We start from the raw sequence: 18,329 nt of genomic DNA, 5'->3' as shown, positions 1-18,329 counted from the left end.
GCAGCCTCAGCCCCTGGCAAAGCGCTGGGCAGCTAGGGAACATGGCCCTGGAGGGGCTCTGCTCAGCCCTCAGAGATGGACAAAATGTTGGAATCAAGCACATTCCTGCAATCCAGTGTGACATTTCGGTTCAAACCAGCAATGGAGGTCATTTTGCTTTACCAAATTATCCTATCTCATATCCAAACAAGGAGTGTATCTACATTTTGGAAGCTGCTCCATGTGAAAGAATTGAGTTTTGATGAACATTATTATTATATAGAGCCATCATTTGAGTGTCGGTTTGATCACTTGGAAGTTCCAGATGGGTCATTTGGTTTCTCTCCCCTTATAGATGGTTATTGCAGCATGAAAAGCCCTCCATTAATCAGATCAACAGGGAGATTCATGTGGATTAAGTTTAGTTCTGATGAAAAGAACTAATATTCATTTATTCTAGATCCAGACTTTACTTACCTAGCAGATTGTGGGTTTGAGCTCTCGAGAGCAGACGGAATAGTGCACTCTAGTCAGGTAGAACAAGAAGAGAAAATAAAACCTGGCCAAGTCATTGATTGCATCTGGACCATGAAAGCCACTCCAAAAGCTAGGATTTGAGGTTCCTAGATTATCAAATGGAGTGCTCAAATAAATGCAAGAGAAACTTTGTTGCAGTCTATGATGAAACCAGTTATATTGAAAACCTGAAGGCCAAGTTTTGCAGCACTGTGGCCAGTGACGGAACGCTTAAAACAGGAATAGGAGTGATACAAGTGTGGACAGATCAAGGTCGTTGGCTTAGCAGGTTTCAAATGCTCTTTGCTTCCTTCATTGAGCATAACACATACTGTTTATCCACCCACCCATCAATAGGCATTTTGTCTGTTTCCACCTTCTGGCTATTGTGCGTAATGCTGCTGTGAACTTTGGTGTGCAAGTAACTGAGTTCCTGCTTTCCATTCTGTGGAGTATAGAGCTAAAAGTAAAATTGCTGGATCATCAGCTCCCTGCACAGGCAGCATTGTCTTTTGACATAGCAACATGTGCATCAATAATCCTTTAGTCTGTAATGGTGTCCAAAATTGTGCATATCCTTGGGATGAAAACCATTGTAAAGAAAAGAGAAAAGGCCGGACTATTTGAACAAAACACTGAAACTCATGGGACAATTATTGGCATTACTTCAGAGATTGTCTTAGTCCTTCTCATTATTGCTGTTTTAGTACAAGTGAAACAGTCTCAAAAGAACGTCATGGCTTACGAAACTGCTTTTCATAAAATCGGGTTCCAAGAAATGTTTGATCCTCTTCATTATGAACTGTTTTCGCTAAGGGACAAAGACATTTCTGCAAATCTGACAGACTTGTCAGAAGAACTGAACAACTACCAGAAGACGTGGCACTCCTCCACCACCTCCCAGTGCATCCATGACCACCACTGGGGGTTTCTGACCTCCAGCATCAAACAAAGCAGGACCAACCTCAGTTCCATGGAACTTCCTTTCCGAAATGACTTTGCACAACCACAGCCAATGAAAACGTTCAATAGCACCTTCAAGAAAAGTAGTTACACTTTCGAACAGGGACACAAGTGCCCTGAACAGCCGCTGGAAGACTGAGTAACGGAGGAGATTCCCTGTGAAATTTATTTCAGGAGGCAAGAAGATTCTGCATAAGCGTTCATATCCATTGAATTCTAATCTTCTGCTAAAGGTGATGTGAATTCCTAAGTGTGTACATTCGCAGCCTCCAGGGCACCATACTGTTTCCCGTAGGCAACCTCCAGGGCACCATACTGTTTCCAGCAGCCAACCCTTTTCTCCTGCCGCAACTACGAAGACCTTGATTTACCATTAATCTATTGTATGGTGATGTTTTTATTCTCTCAGGCTGTCTATATATGTTAAACCAATCAAGGAACTTACTCTATTCGTGGAAACAATAATCATCATCCATTGCTTGGTGTCATAAAGCACCACCAGTTAAAGAGTATTGGAAGAGGTGGTTAGATGGAGCCAGGTTTGGGCTGCCTATTAGTTTTAGCAAGGGGGAATACTGCTCTTGACTGATACAGCTCTGTCAATATTCTGATCCCACGATACACTTAAAAAAAAAAAAAAAAGACATAGTAGTAACAGCTATTATTTAATAGGCCACATTCCCTGATGAGTATATTAATGCACTATATAATTTAATCTTCCTAACCCTGTGAGAAAGGCATTTTCCCCAATTTAGATGAGAGGTTTAGTAGCTGGCTAAGGTTACTCTGCTAGTGACTTACCAGGTCAGAATTTGAACCCTGAGCAGCTAGGCTTCACAGCTGATGCTCTTTTGCCTTCATCAGCCTCCTGCCCATGGCTGTCCCTCCCATAGGCCTTTGGTGTGAGCATAGAGATTGTGGCTGTGAAACTACTTTCTGTGTTGTACAGAGACAGAACAAATTCCAGTTATTGTGTGATGTAACCTGCTGGCTCCCTATCTTCCCTCCCTTTGGGGCCCATCTCTTAACCCACAAGAACCCCAGTGAAAGGAATCAGTTGAGAAACCTATTGCTCTGTCCCTGAACAGCTTCCCCCTCTGGATCTGAGATGGTTGTCTTGGGAACCAAGCAAATTCCTTGCTCTCTGCTCTGAGTATGGGCCGGCTGGTAGGGCTGCCAGAGATGGGCTTCTGCTGGTTTATCAGGTGCTGTTGGCCTTGGTGGTTTAGAATGCTTGAAGACTAGGGAGGAATCAAGAGATGTGGGGTAGTTTAAAAAAAAAAAAACTCAGAAATTTGGGTAGAGATGAAAACCAGTCAGGAAGACCATCAAACTCGACCTTGACTCTGAAGTTCCCAGGCAGAGAAGGGGACAGGATGGAACGTGGCAAGATCAGAAAGAGGAAGAAGAGACAAAGTAAAGGTGGGAGTCAGAACGCAGCAAACTCCTACTCAGAGAGCATCAGCGCCAGGCTCGTAGAGGAGGGTGGGGACCTTGGGCATAGGCAGAAGGAGCTGCCAAGACACTAAATTCACCCAGATAGTCAGGCTCGATTCATCATTGCTGCTTCTACCACCCCCTTAAAGGACCTCAGGACAGTCAGTTTTGATGGGAAGCATGGTTAGGGCTTCAAGAGTTCCTCAAGGGCTGGTGCCAGGTGTCTAGTTAAAGTGTGGGAAAAGGGAGGATGGTGGAGCTACAGAGGCAAAGCGAGCAGAGGGAAGACGGTACACTAGCGCGCCTGCTCCGTGACTGCCAAAGCTGGCTCCAGTGAGAGGCTTCATCTTTGACCTTGATTCAGCCTTCACTGAGCCAGAGCCACCAACTCAAGTCACACCCTGTCCTTAGGAAATCTACCAACTTGTTGCAAGAATCACAAGCCATTACTACCCAAATTCACTGATTTTTCTAATGAATCTCCCCAGCAAAGAAAAATTTCTCTCATGTCTCAATTCACAATATACAAAACACTCAGTTCATGTCTGATGATACTACAATAAGCTACATTACACTAGAAGCCAACCTAGCATCCGTATCAAAAACCCTTAGTTTTCTCATTGATTTAAGGGGATCTGCACATCAAGGCACTTGCGTGTTGGAGATGGGACTACAAATACCCATTCCCCTTGCCTCCAGGTTGTAATCAGTTGGCAACGGGCACAATGAGCCAAATGGGGACCAGAGAATTTATTGTCTCAATATCAGCAAGGCTTCTACCACTCTCAAGGTCATGGTTTTCTAGTAAACTGTCTCCCTCCCCTGCTCTGAATGGAAGGTAGATGGACAAGCATAGCAGGACTAACTTATTAGCCAATCCACTGCTTTGTCTTTTTGCTTTAGGTGCTGCTAAGGCAGACAGGGAATCGTGTGCTCATGAGGCTCACTGTGCCTGGGCACAGATCCAACAGGAAGCAAGAGCCCTGAGATGAATGAGCAGTGACCTTAGCACATTAACCTTGCTCAACAGAGCAACATGGCCACCAAGTACCAGCCTCCCACCAGCTCTCCAGGACCGAATCAGTCTTGCTTTCTGCTGATGGGTTGGGAGGAAGAGATAGAGGTAAACCTGCCATCCCAGTTCACCTAGAACTGAGGTGTTCTCAAGATGTAGGGGTTTTCATGCTAAAATCAGAAAGTCCCTAGCAAATCAGGATGCACTGGTCACCACCTTCCTTAAGCCTTGGCAATGTGTCCCTCCAAAGAGAGGACAGAGTATGAAGAGAAGAAAAGAAGGGCTTCTCCCTAAAGTGGTTTTAGTAGCAACCATAGGCTGATGAGAACTGGGGTAATTAGTGGATTGTGTATGGGTGTGGGGATGAAATTTTAGATGTAAATACAATACCACCTTAATATTACTGCTGTCTGTGTGGTGGAACTACGGGTGATTTTTACATTCTTTATGCTTTTCTGTTTTTTCCAAACTTTCTACGATAAACATCTGTAGCATGGTAATCAGAAAAAAGGAACTCAACTATTTTCAAACAATAGGAATAAAAAGAGAAGACCAGTCATTTAAATAATAAAACCCATTTTTAAAATGTGATCCTTTGATCACTTTCTCCTGTACCCCAGATGGGGGTGAGAGGCAAAGTTATATTTATTAACCAGTGCAGAACAACCAGTAAGGAAAATGAAAAATGGATTCCAAATTTACCCCGTGTAGCCTTTGGATACCCAGTGGTAGCATCGCGATTTTCCGGAACTGTCTATTTCACCACTCTCTCCTTCTTTATCATAATCAACAGTGACTGTTTAATCTTGATTCTCCCCAAATCCACACCACATTATCCTCCTCCTCTCCAGGTTCTTTCATCGAATTGTAATGGTGATTTAATGTTATGCCCTTGATTTAGATAGCATTACTTTTTGAGCAAGCATGGCTGAAAATACAATTTTCTCTATTGTATTCAGACCCCTTTCAAGGAATTAATGTTGGAGACTGAGATGACAAATTTTTTATTCCCCTTGCCTCCAGGTTGTTACCAGTTGGTAATGACACACGGGGACCAGATAATTCATTTTCTGCATAGCAGCAAGGACCTTATCACTCTCATGGTTGTAGTTTTCTAGTAAACTCTCTCCTTCCCCTGCCCTGAATGGAAGGTAGATGAATTTGCTCCATTACCTGCCTAACTAAGGAGAAAATCTAAAGAGACAGACTCTTGGTCCCAATTCAGCACCTTCCTGAATGTATAGTTTTAAGTGTTCCCAAGACTCAGCTTCTTTGTCCCAAAGGCGGAACTGGGTGACACTTCTCCAAGTTTCAGAGTGCCCCTGGGAGGCTCAGTCAAAAACAGTGAGCATAGAAGCACTCTGTATGCTATGGGATGCTATACAAAGATTTCAACGTATTTATCAAGGGATTGATCATTTTGCCTTAGGTGCCAGGAAACAGAAACCAAATCAACCAGAAAATAAAAACACTTATTCATTCATCCCTCCATCCAAAACACATTTCCTTCTCAGATGAATAAGACGATCTAACCTGGGGCTGAGCCCAAGGCACAGTACACAGTGATACTGCAGGCTTCCAGACCATCTTCCACCCACTCCTTTTAGTTCCAGGCTCTGGGTCCCTATGAGACAAGTCTGATCACCACTACATTTGAAAAGCAAAGCTTTAAACCACTTTTCCACTGCTAACTGATAGAAAGTCCCATTTTTTTTTTCCCTTTTATCCAAGGGGAAAAATAAACACTGTAAAAATGACAAAAGTCCTTGAAGCAGAAAACTGGACTCAGAGCTAGAAAAGACAGACAGTAAACACCCGAACTAGCTGGGAGGAAAGATCTCTAAAGAGTTTCTTCAGGGCATCTCCCAGAGAGACTGAAAATACACCTTTTGAAAATGAAGCAAGTGGGTCTCATGCCCTTCATATACATTGATTGCAAACTTTCTTTCAGACTCTGTCTTGGTGCAAAGAAATCATTAAACACAGACACATGCTTAGCCAGAGGAGCCTCCACTTCTAGAGTACTGAGGCTGAGGGAAGACAAGGATGACTCACTTCCCCATGGACCAAGTCCATTTCCCAAGTAAGCAACATCCCGTATAATGTGGGTGGCTGCTGGAAAGCCATCTGGATCCCCAAATGACACCTCTTATCTCAGCCCCTCCTTGTCCCACTCCAACCTACCTTATGAATGTCTGTAACTCAACCCCCTTGTGATTTCACTCATTTAGGTTAAGATATATCCCTGTTATACCATCCACTTCAGGTGTTGGCAAAAGTGAGCAGAATTTGGCAAGCCAAGTTCCAGGCATTTGCAGGAGCAAAGGAGTTAGTAATGAGTCATTGAGTTAGATGTCTGTGGAGAGCATGCTGCAGCCTAGTGGTTCTCAAACTTCTGCATGCCTCAGGATCTCCTAGAAGGCTTGTTAAAACACAGACTTGGCTAGATATGGAGTTTCAGGTTCAAAGACACATATCCTCAGCACTTTGAGGCTGGTTCTTCATTGTTTCATGCATCTGATGTGGCTCCTGAGAAGTTGATGGCACTGATTGTACCCCTTTGGAGGTAATCTGCTTTTCCTTTATGGTAGCTGTTAGGTTTCCCTTTCGGGGCTTATTCTGAAGCAGTGCTACATTGTGCCCAGGTTTCATTTTTTTTAATTCTATTTCGTAGATTTTTTTTTGTTCTGAGAGCTCAAGTCTTCCTTCAGTTCTGGGAATTTCTCAGGCAGTAAATTTTCCCATGTCATCTTTCCAGCACCTTATTTTATCTTTTTTTAAACCCCTATTGAAGGTATGTTGTATCTTCTTGCTCTGTCCCCTCTACTTATCTTTACTTTCATCTTTTCTACCTCTTTATCTTTTTATAATTAACCTTAGAGTTTACAGATTGACTCTTCTATAATCTTCAGAATTGCTGCACTTGTTAAAATAACAAATTAACTGCTTGTTCTTGCTTCATAATCACTGTCCTTGTTCAAAAATCAATGAATTTTATTCATTCTTTTATCTCATATAGATTATTGAATACATTCATTTAAGTGTCTGTCCCTAATATACACACTGCTGATGGTTTACTGTTTTCTCTGTTTCTGACCTATAGAGATGCCCCCATATTATTTTAGAAGGCTGTTAAGTATTTAGTAATATAGTTATTTCTATGTGGTTTTGAAACAATGCCATTTATCCTATGCTCAACCGATCATTTTGGGAGCATCATTATATACTCTCAATCCTTTTCAGTTCCCAGCAGCTGCCTCCAGCATCCTCCAACCAAAGTATCTCCAAAAGCCCAGAGAATACTTTGCAAAATACATATGGCTGTCCCTTAGAGAAACCTCACAGTTCCCATCTCTGTTCTCTCTCTGTATTCAGGAAGCATAGTGGACAAATGGGTGGTCTAGATAGATGCTTTTTTATTTTCTGAGTTCAATTTAATATAAAAGGAAGAAGAGGAGAGAAAATAAAGCCATTTATTCAGGCTCCTGTTTGAGGTGAATAACAGTTTCTATTTCTCACTTCTCACCCACACTGTAACATTTATCTCAGGAAAATCAAATCCATAGATTACCAACTGATCTATGCTCCATGGGGCAGGCTCAGTTTCATTCACAGCTGTATCCCTTGTATCTAACATGGCTCTAACCTATAGATTGAATGAACCACCTTAAGAAGGGAGCAAAATATGTTTTATTAAATCTATTTCTTGATTGAGCAAACTAAGGGTCAGAGTCACAGCCAAATATTACAGGAACTAGGATTAGAACCCAGAATTTCGGACCCTTGACCCAATTCAACACATCCCAGGAGAACCAATACAACTTACATTGATGATTTGTTGACTAACAATTCCTCAAAGGCATGAACTGCATCTTATTCATTTATGTGCTCATAGGAATACGTAGAAGCTATTCAATAAGATGCTTGTTAGATTATTATAATTAAATTACTAAGATTAATTTTCCATTTGTTTCTTGATATTTTTGCATTCATGGAACATCCTGGAACCTAATGATGATATTAAGAACCCTCTCCCCCCAAAAATGCACATCTGTACATACACATGACACACACAAAATTCTGCATCAGTTTCAAAGGTCCTCCAAACTTCTAAAGCTGGGTAGGATCTTAAAATCTCCTTTCAAAGTCTTGAAATTTTAGGGCTTATAAGAGGTCTTAAAGATTACTGATTTCAATTTCCTTATTTTATACATGTGGAAACTGAGGGCTAGAGATAGGAAGTTACTGGTAGATTGATCCTAGAGTACATGCAAGGAAGGCCTGGGATATCTACTTTTTGGAATTCCTCAGAATTAACTGGATAAAGAGACCCTCCACCTCCCTTGGACATGGACTTTGCTCAGAACTGCTCTCCCTACCCTCATCTTCCTGAGCTTCCCATTGGCAGAAGGGACCTATCCAAAGTCTGACAGCCAGAAGCTCTGAGACTAGGACCCAGGTCTTCTTGTTCCCAGCCCGTTGTCCTTTCCATGACAAACTTGATCTCCCAAAGTCTTTCAACATCTTCTCCCTCTCAGCCAGTTTCTCCCACCTCACCCTTCCTTCTGGGTTCTGCTTTCATTGGGTGCTTTCTTACATGACATCCCCCCCTTTTTTATTAAAAAGGAATCAAAATCTCAGTTCATCAAGTGAAAAACAGATTAGGATGCTTGAAACCAAATTTACTTGTATATTTCCAATGCAATGCTCCCTAAATCAAACTCTTTACAAGTAAATAAATAAATCATGACATGTCACTTATTCCAATCCTGACAAAACAACAAAATAAATAAGACAAAGTAATGGGACTGGATAACACGTGTCATTTAAAATCATGTCCTGAAAATGTCACTAGAGGGTTGGGTAAATCTTTGTTAAGCTAAAATAAATTAAATGCAAATAAATAATATTTAGGGAGAAATATGAGCACAAAGCAAAATTAAGTTTGCTATTGATAACATGCTGTGATTACATCAAATGAATTGACCCTTCCCAATAATAAAAATTGTTAACTGCCTCAGAACTTTAATTACATAATCACCAATAATGCAGGTTAATTCCATTGAATTAAAAAACAATCAACTACCAAAACAAAATTATTTTTGGAGTTCACCCCTGCAAGATCTCAAAAAATATATAAAAGACCAAATATTTCTGAGTGTTTGGCCAGTGTTGGAACTCAGGTCTTAGGGCAGGGCAATGACTTCTCCAAGTTATATAGCAGTAAGTTATACAGGCTATGAGATGAGGCCATGACATCTGTGAATTGTTTTTTCTGTAAATAATAACATGATAATGATGAGTTTTGCTTCCAGCAATACTGACTAGGTTGTTTTGGACCAACCATCCTGCTGAAGACGATAAAAAGAAAACCTAAACAAAATATAAAGAATGCCCATGAAAGCATCAGAAAGTTACTGAGGCAAAGAGCTGACAGGACAAGATCCAGCAAAGCCTGAAGTAAAGCCAGAAAGTGCAGCTTCTTTACCGCTCAATTTGGTTGCTGATTCCAAAAGCAAAAGTTGAGCTTCCAGGAAGCTGGGTAAAGTTTTGGGGATTCTCACAAGACTAGAAATAAAATAAGGCTTACAGCTCTCCCAAAAGGAGCAGCTTTGGAAAATACTCAAGACTGTTAGTTGGAAAATATGAAGGGCTGATATTTAGGTGTTAACAGCAACTAGGAACTAGAACATCCCTGCCAAGGACTGAGGCTTCTAATAATTTAATCCCTGATTTGATTAAGGTGATCCACTCTTTGCTTAGTTTTGGAAAGGTCCAACAGTGAAACAAGAAACAAGTGTGATAAAGAGAAAACGAACGGCAAAACATTAAACTTAAACTCGGCCATGTGAATAATTATATTAAATAAAAATGAACCAAACAACACTGTAATTAAAAGGCAGAGATTGTCAAACTAGATTTTAAAAGGCAAGATCCAATTATATGCTGTCTATAAGACATGCATTTTAAACACAAGAGCACAGATCATTTGAAAGCAAAAGGATAGAAAAGATTTTATGAAAAAATAAGCATAAGAGAACTGTTGTGTTTCTATTAAGACCAAAGTAGGGAGCGGAACCAATGCCTGGCTGGGGGAGCCGCCACTGAGGTGTCCCTGGCCAGCGTCCTTCCACCCACTCGCAAGCATGGGGAACATCTTCACCAACTTCTTAAAGGGCTTTGTTTGGCGCAAAAGAAGTGCCCATCATCATGGTGGGCCTGGATGCTGCAAGGAAGACGTCAATCCTGTACAAGCTGAAGTTGGGCAAGATTATGACCACCATCCCCACCTTCAGTGTGGAGAACGCGGAGTACGAGAACATCAGCTTTATCCTGTGGGATGCGGGTGGCCAGGACAAGGCCACCACCACTACTTCCAGCACACACAAGGCCTGATCCTCGTGGTGGACTGCAATGACAGAGAGCTCATGGACGAGGTCCAGGAGGGGCTCGTGAGGATGCTAGTGGGATCAGTCTTGGGATGCAGTCCTCCAGGTGTTCACCAACAAGCGGGGCCTCCCCAACACCAGGAATGCAGCCGAGATCACAGACACGTTGGGGCTCACTCCCTATACCACAGGAACGGGTACATTCAGGCCACCCGCACCATCAGTGGTGACAGGCTCTGTGAAGGACCGGATTGCCGTCCCAGCAGCTCCCAAACCGGAAGTGAACACGAACCCCGGTCCTCTCACTCCTCCCCTTGCCTTCCACTTTACTCTCATGTAGCAAATGTGTAGTTCATGGTGTGAGTGCCAGAAGCTGCCTCCGTGGTTCAGTCACCATATGCATCTCACTGTGCTGTAAATGTGGAAGACAAAGACTTCGGCCAGTCTTTTTATTTAATGTAAATAGTTTTTATTTCCAGTGCAGCAGTTTCTGGTACTCCTATGCAATATTACTCAGTCTTTTTTTTAATTGTAAAAAGTAAAATCAACTCACTGTTCAGAGCTGGGGAGGGATGTAGGCCCACGGGCATCTGGCCTCCAGGAGTCACCGCGTGGGGAGAGCGGGATGTGCCCCTGGCTTTTGAGATGTGTTGAGATCCATTTTGGTGGTTGTTTATTTTTGTTTTGTTTTGTTTTGTTTTGTTGGAGATGGAGTCTTACTCTGTTGCCAGGCTGGAGTGTAGTGGTGTAATCTCAGCTCACTGCAACTTCTGCCTCCCGGGTTCAAGTGATTCTCCTGCCTCAGCCTTCTCAGTAGCTGGGACTATAGGCGTAAGCCACCACGCCTGGCTAATTTTTGTATTTTTAGTAGAGATGGGGTTTTCCCATGTTGGCCAGGATGGTCTCAATCTCTTGACCTCGTGATCCACCCTCCTCGGCCTCCCAAAGTGATGGGATTACAGGTGTGAGCCATCACGCCTGGCCAGGTGGTTGGTTTTTAACCAGAACTCAGTGCATTTTAAAAAACAGCTAAAAATCCAAGCCAAGAAAACTTGACCACATGGAAAGGAGAGAGACCTGCCTAGCCTAGGTTTGTAGTTGTGGCCTGGATGTGGGTTGCCAGCTCAGTCGTTCCCCTCAGGAATGTGAGGCAGTAGAGTGGCAGCCCACAGTTCTGCATGGTCACAATAGAGATCCCCACAACTCGCTTGTCCGTGGGTCACCCTGTGTTCCACAGCCTTGTGCTTGTCCTGTGCTCCCAAGGTTACTAGGGGCCAGGCTTGGAGCTCATGGCCATCTTACTCTCCCCCACAGGCCGAGGCCCCCACCTGCCCACTTGCCCACCTGTTGTGGCCAGCTCGGGGGATGCAGGGCCCCACTGTCCCTTAGTCAGCATGAGGGCCAAAATGGGCCCTTCATCCCCAGCATTCACGCTTGCTCAGACACATGGGCGAGATGTCTGGGGCCTCACTGGCAGTAGCAAGTGAGAGCTGGGCAGGCTGCCCATCTAAACCCACAGCCCCTCAGGAACACCCATCTCCAAGTGTGATGTAGCTTGCTCTCTCTCAGCCTGCAGGGGTCTCATCTACCATCGATAAAGACGACTTCTACTTGGTTCTTTTGTATTTTGATAAACACTGAAGAAGCTGGAGCTGCTAAATTTATCTTAGGGAAAACATTACAACTGGTCTATTTGGTGTTATGGAACCTCTTACTGCTTTTAATACATGATTGGTAATCAACAGTTTTGTATATTTGTCTTCTGTTTTCATTTTGACAAACGAGCACTGTAATTATAGCTATAGAATAAAATTGCCTGGGCATGGTGGCTCACTCCTATAATCCCAGCACTTTGGGAGGCAGAAGCAGGTGGATTACTTGAGCCTAGGATTTCAATGCCAGCCTGGGCAACACAGGGAGATCTTATCTCTACAAAAATTAACAAATTGGCTGGGTGTAGGGGCATGTGCCTATAGTCCCAGCTACTTGGAAGACCGAGGTGGGAGGTTTGCTTGAGCCAGAGAGGCCAAACCTTCAGTGAGCTATGAGTGTGCCACTGCACCCCAGCCTGGGTGACAGAGTGAAACCTTAATTATTGAAAAAAAGTGATCAAAGTAGGTATCAAGATAAAGAGGAATTACTAGAGATAAAGGGGGACTTTATTTTTTAACTTTTTAAAAACTAATTTTTTTTTTTTTTTTGGAGACAGAGTCTTGCTCTGTTGCCCAGGCTGGAGTGCAGTGGTGCAATCTCGGCTCACTGCAACCTCCACCTCCAAGGTTCAAGCGATTCTCCTGCCTCAGCCTCCTGAGTAGCTGGGATTACAGGTGTGCACCACCACGTTGGCTAATTTTTTGTGTTTTTAGTAGAGACGGGATTTCACCATGTTGGCCAGGCTGGTTTCGAACTCCTGACCTCAGGTGATTCAAGTGATGGGATTACAGGCAGGAGCCACTGCGCCTGGCCTAAAAACTAATTTTCTAATTCCTAAATACTGAAAGTATCAATTCATCAGAAAAAAATAACAATCCAAAATAAATATGTACACAAATCACAAAGGTTCATTAAGCAAAAACTGACCAAAACTGAAAGAAAAAATAGAGAAATGACAATATTTGAAAACTGTAACCTCCTCTTTTGGTAGTTAGTGGAAGAATGAACAACTACTATCAATACTGTCAAGCAATTTTAATTAATTGACATTTGCATTATTTATACCCAATTGGCAACAGCAGAATACAGATTATTTTCTAAGGTATGAGGAATAGTCACCAAGATACACCACATGCTTTTCCATAAAATAAGTCTCAATACATATTAAAATATTAAAATGTTACAGACTATGCTCTTGGCCAAATTGAAATTGAAATTAATAACAATCAGTCTTCTAGAAAATCCTCCAAGTACTTGGCAATAGGAAACATACTTCCAAACAAGCCATTTGTTAATAGTAAAATTATAAGATGTTTTTGGCTGAATAATTTAAAAAACATGTCAAAATGTGTGGGATACAGCTAAAAAGTATCTAGAAGGAAATTTACAGCTTTAAATACTGATATGAGAAAAAAGGGAAGCTTTTAAAATCAATGATCTAAATTTCTACCTTAAAAAATTAGGAAAAGAGAACTCAATCTACAAGGAAGGAAATAAATTGTTAATGTTAGAAATAAAAGAGGGGATATAAGTTCCAATTCTACAGACAGTAAAAAAGAATAAGGCAATATAATAAACTACTTTATACCAGTAACTTCGGCAGCTGGACAAATTATTTGGAAAACACAACTGACTGAAAGCAACAAGAGAGGAAATGGATGACTCAAATACTGCTATTAGTTATTTAAGAAATTGAATCCATAAAGAAATGTTCCCACAAAGAACAAATGATTTCACTGGTAAATTCCACCAAACATTTAAGGAAGGGAAAACAGCAATCTTACACAGGCTCTTCCTTTTATGAGCCTAGTCTTTGTCCTGAGGAGGGGTTGATGATGTCTGGAAGAGTGGCTTATTGGCTGGATAAATGAATCTAGGGGAAGTACCTGAAACAAACAGTAAAATTACCTATAACTTTGTTTTCCTGAGCAAGAATTTTTTGGAATGATAAAATCATGTTAATGCAGACAGTGCACTGCGATTGCAGGAGGCTTCAGTCTCAGTATAATGTTCTAACACATTGGACTAATCTCTGGTGTGGTGGCCCTGGGGAGAAGTAGAGGGTAGTGTTTGGGAAGGGGGACAAGGAAGACTTCTGGGGAGCTAGAAAGATTACCTTTCTTGACCTCAGGAGTGGTTACATAAGTGTGCTCACTTTGGTATAATTTTTTTCCCAACTCTTTAGGTTCATGGGATACATGTATAAGTTTGTTTCATGGGTAAGTAAATTGCACATCACTGAGGTTTGGTATGCAAATGACCCTGTCACCCAGGTAGTGAGCATATACCCAGCAGGTAGTTTTTTAACCCTCACTCCCATCCTACCCTCCTCCCTCTAGTAGTCCCCAGTATCTATTGTTCCCATCTTTATGTCCATGGATATGCAATATTCAGCTCCCACTTGTAAGTGAGAAAATGGGGTATTTGGGTTTTTCTTTCTGGATTAATTTGCTTAGGATAACAGCATCTAGCTGCATCCATGTTGCTGCAAAAGACATGATTCCATTTTGTGCCAGTACCATGCTGTTTTGGTTTTTGTAGTCTTGTAGTATAGTTTGAAGTCAGGTAGTATGATGCTTCCAGCATTGTTCTTCTTGCTTAAAATTGCTTGGTTAGTCAGGTTCTTTTTTGATCCCATATGCATTTAGAAGAGTTTTTTCTAATTCTGTGAAAAATGGTGTTGGTGGTCATTTTTCTGATAGAAATAGCTGATAGGAATGGCACTGAATCTATAAATTGCTTTGGGCAGTATGGCCATTTTAATGATATTTATTCTTTCAATCCATTAGTGTGGGATGTTTTTCCACTTGTTTGTGTCATCCATGATTTCTTTCAGCAGTGTTTTGTACTTCTCCTTGTAGAGATCTTTCACCTCTTTGGTTAGATGTATTCCAAGATATTTTATGTGTGTGTGTGGCTATTGTAAATTGGGTTACATTCTTGATTTTGCTGTCAGCTTGAATATTATTGGTGTACAGAAATGCTACTGATTTTAATACACTGTTGTATCCTGAAACTTTACTGAGGTCATTTCTCACCTCTAGGAGCCTTTTTGTCCAGTTGTTAGGGTTTTTCAGGTATAGAATTATATTATCAGTGAAGAGATATAATTTGACTTCTTTTCTTATTTGGATGCCTTTTATTTTTTTTTCTCTTGCCTGATTCCTCTGGCTAGGACTTCCCACTTTGGGATAATTCATCAAGTTCTCACTTAGGATTTGTGTGACTTTCTTTATGTGTATTATACTTTAGTAAAAATTTCATTCAATATATTAAACATAATAAATAAGTGGGCTAAAATAATAATAATGGTTGTTAATTTCTAGAGTATTAACAGTCATTACAGCTTTCTGGCCTTACTCATGAGATAAGAAAACAAACTGGATCACTGAAAATATGAAGACAGGATATCAGGATATCAGGAAAAGAAATAATTCAATTGCCATTTAGTTGATAATTATGCTGTAAAAAGCTTATTAGTAAATACAGAAATATAAAACTTGGCATCTAGCTGATGACTGCAATTATACTTATATATAATGTATATTTACATATATATGAGAGATGTTTAAGAACTAAGTCTGAAAAAGATACATGAAAATGAATAAAGCTATCGTGTTTTCTATTGAATTTAGTAAAATGAGTAAAAGCAGTCTGCTTAATATGAAGGGTGGGAGAAAGGGGGCAGTTTTCCTCCCTAAATTCAGTTTATTTCTCATTTCTTCCTTTCTTATTTTTTATTGATACATAACAAACACAAGAGCATTAACATGCACAAATCTTAAGTATACGGCTCAACAAATTTTTACAAAGTAAATATTCCTGTGTAGCCAGCATTCAAATCAAGGTACAGAATATCACCAGCATCTCAGAAATGTCCCTTTGTGCCTTCTACCCTTCCCCTCACGAAGGTAACAACTGGACTTCTGTTATCATAGTAAAGTTTGGCTGGTTTTTGAACTTAAAAACATACAGTATGTGCTCTTTTGTGCCTGGATTCTATTGCTCAAAGCTAATCTGTGAGTGTGCTTCTTATTTTTAGTTGCACTGTAAAGGTGGGTCATGATGCTACCATCAAACAAGGCTCAAGGTGCAATGGCAAGAGCAGGGACTTTGCAAGCAGACTGAGCAGGATTTGGGTTCTAGCTCTATTACTCTGCCTTGGGATGAATTTTGAATATCTGAGCTCATCACTTGATCCTTAGAATGAGAAAATAATAGTTACGTGGCAGGATTGTTGGAAAGATTATAAAGAATAATATCAATAATAATAAAGTAAACTTTTATCGAATATTTTGCATGTGTCGAGTGGTTGAGTAAACTCAACAATGTTTTGCCGGCCTTTATTGTCAGCACAGCTATATGTGTGTATCCCAGTCTCTGCTTCTCTCTTCCAAAGTCCAAATTCCAGAAAAGCAATTCAGTTGTCTCAGCATGGGTCAGGTAGACACCTCTGGAAAAAATATATTATCTAATGGGAAAAGGGAGCCTTGGCATATATATAGTACTGACCAGAGCATGGGGACCCATGCATAAGGACTGAGCATGCTCCTGGAGAAGAGGGATTACCCCCAGACAATTATCCTAAGAGCACCTGCTGCACTCTCGGGAGCCTGGCCAGAGAAACACGCAACTCCTGCAGCTGGATAAGCGCAGTCTAGCAAAGAAAAACCAGAGTCCAAAGTCCCTGCATATGTGGAGTATCTGGTTTATGCAGAAAACCAGCCCCTGTCTCAATGAGGTTTAAGGTACAACAAAAGAGATAACACGTTGACCTAGTAACACACTGGGAAGGTCAACCAGCCTCCAAAGCCAACATAAGAGAGCCTTTCCATGGTCAATTGGGAACCCTCATCTTGTCTTAACCATGTCCCCAACCTTGTGGGATCCTAAAACAACCAATCTCCTTACCAAAAATCAGACAAATCAAATAGTGGCACGTTGAGGTCACTTGAGCAGGTTCTGTATTATTATCCCCACTTTCCAGATGGAAAAGTTCAGTTAGGAATCAGCAAAGGGACCTGCCCCATCTGCATATAGACCCAGGGTGTCTAACACTGTATGAGTCCTGCCTGCATAGTTTTCTTCCTTTAAAAGATTGTTTTGAACCAGCTTTGATGTCAGCTGGTCTATCTTGGGTGCCAACTGGATTAGGAAAAGAGGGGTGTGGCCATCAGCAAAGGGGCTCCTGCTTTTCTTTTGCTCTCACAGCCCAGCTCCCCTGACCTTTCCAGCACTGCTTTACCTGCCTCCCCATGTTGTTGAGATCTGTTATGTCTACCAATGCTGAAAAAAGAACGCAGATCATAGAGCAGAACTGCTATTCAGCTTGCAAAAGATGGGAGGAGAGGGCAAAAAGACATACTTAAAGAGCTCATTTTTGAAAAAGCTGGGTAATTATTTTCTCTAAATAAAATTATGTAAATGCATTCACTGCATGGAGAGGGGAAGATGCCCTTTGGAGAATGAAGCTAAACTAATTTTAGCATTTGCATTTGCAGGACAGAGCTGTGCTTGCGAATGCTGATGGGGGGCATGACGGGGTATGCTTTGGGTCACATGAGACTCGGGCAGATGACATCCCTCCCCATCCCCATCCCATATCCCCATTCTACCTCCCACCTCCAACACACACCCCTTCATGGGCAGCCAACCTTTCATTTGGCTCCCATGAAGAGTCACAAGAGGCAGCCTAATCCAGTGGACAGAGTGAGGAGATAACCTCTGGAGACTCCTGTTCTGTGAAATGGGAACGATCGATGGTTCCTGTAAGAATTCCAGGTAATTGTGTACATAAAGCACCTGGCACAGGTAGACTCTCAAGAAGGGTGGTTATTATTAGTGTGGCTCAGCCTCACTCCCCATCCTTATTATTCATCCATCCATCCACCCACCCATTTATTCACTCCTTCAACAGACTTTCATTCATACCAGGTGCTGGCACAGTAGAGGAGACGGAACCTCAAAGACAAATAGAATAGGGCACAGCCTCTTCCTGAGAGGCTCACTCTCAGTAGGGAAGGCTGAGAGCAGACAGCTAACCAGTACAAGCAGGGGGTGGGAAGGTGCTGGGTGACTGTGCACAGGGAGCTCTGTAGAAGATGCCATTTGTTTTTATGGGGGGCAGGTAAAAGCTTCATGGAGATGGGAATGTTCATGCCTGGAAGAGCAGGATTTCATCAGGCAAAGCTGGGGATGGGAAGGAACTTCAGGTCTAGGGTGGCATGGCTGGGCGGTGGGTGGGTGAGAGCAGGCTTGGTTGGGAAGTTGGGCTAGCTCCAGAGCCCCCACTGAAAACAACACAGCAGCAAACCAAGGCATGTCTTTTTCAGATATTAGGGCAAGTGTCGAGTGATAGTTCTCACCCAAGCAACAGA

General features: G+C 41.8%; 2 pseudogenes; both read left to right on the top strand.

Moving 5' to 3' along the window:
* Window positions 1-1,017: 1,017 nt before the first annotated feature.
* On the top strand, window positions 1,018-1,678 carry LOC105468482 (neuropilin and tolloid-like protein 2 pseudogene; annotated as a pseudogene).
* Window positions 1,679-10,056: 8,378 nt separating this feature from the next.
* LOC105468481 (ADP-ribosylation factor 1 pseudogene) lies at window positions 10,057-10,650 on the top strand (annotated as a pseudogene).
* Window positions 10,651-18,329: the final 7,679 nt, after the last annotated feature.

Source organism: Macaca nemestrina, chromosome 8 (genome assembly GCF_043159975.1).
Source record: "Macaca nemestrina isolate mMacNem1 chromosome 8, mMacNem.hap1, whole genome shotgun sequence".
NCBI classification, from domain to species: Eukaryota; Metazoa; Chordata; class Mammalia; order Primates; family Cercopithecidae; genus Macaca; species Macaca nemestrina.
The sequence above is the reverse complement of the archived record's forward strand: the minus strand, read 5'-3'. Positions and strand labels throughout refer to the sequence as shown.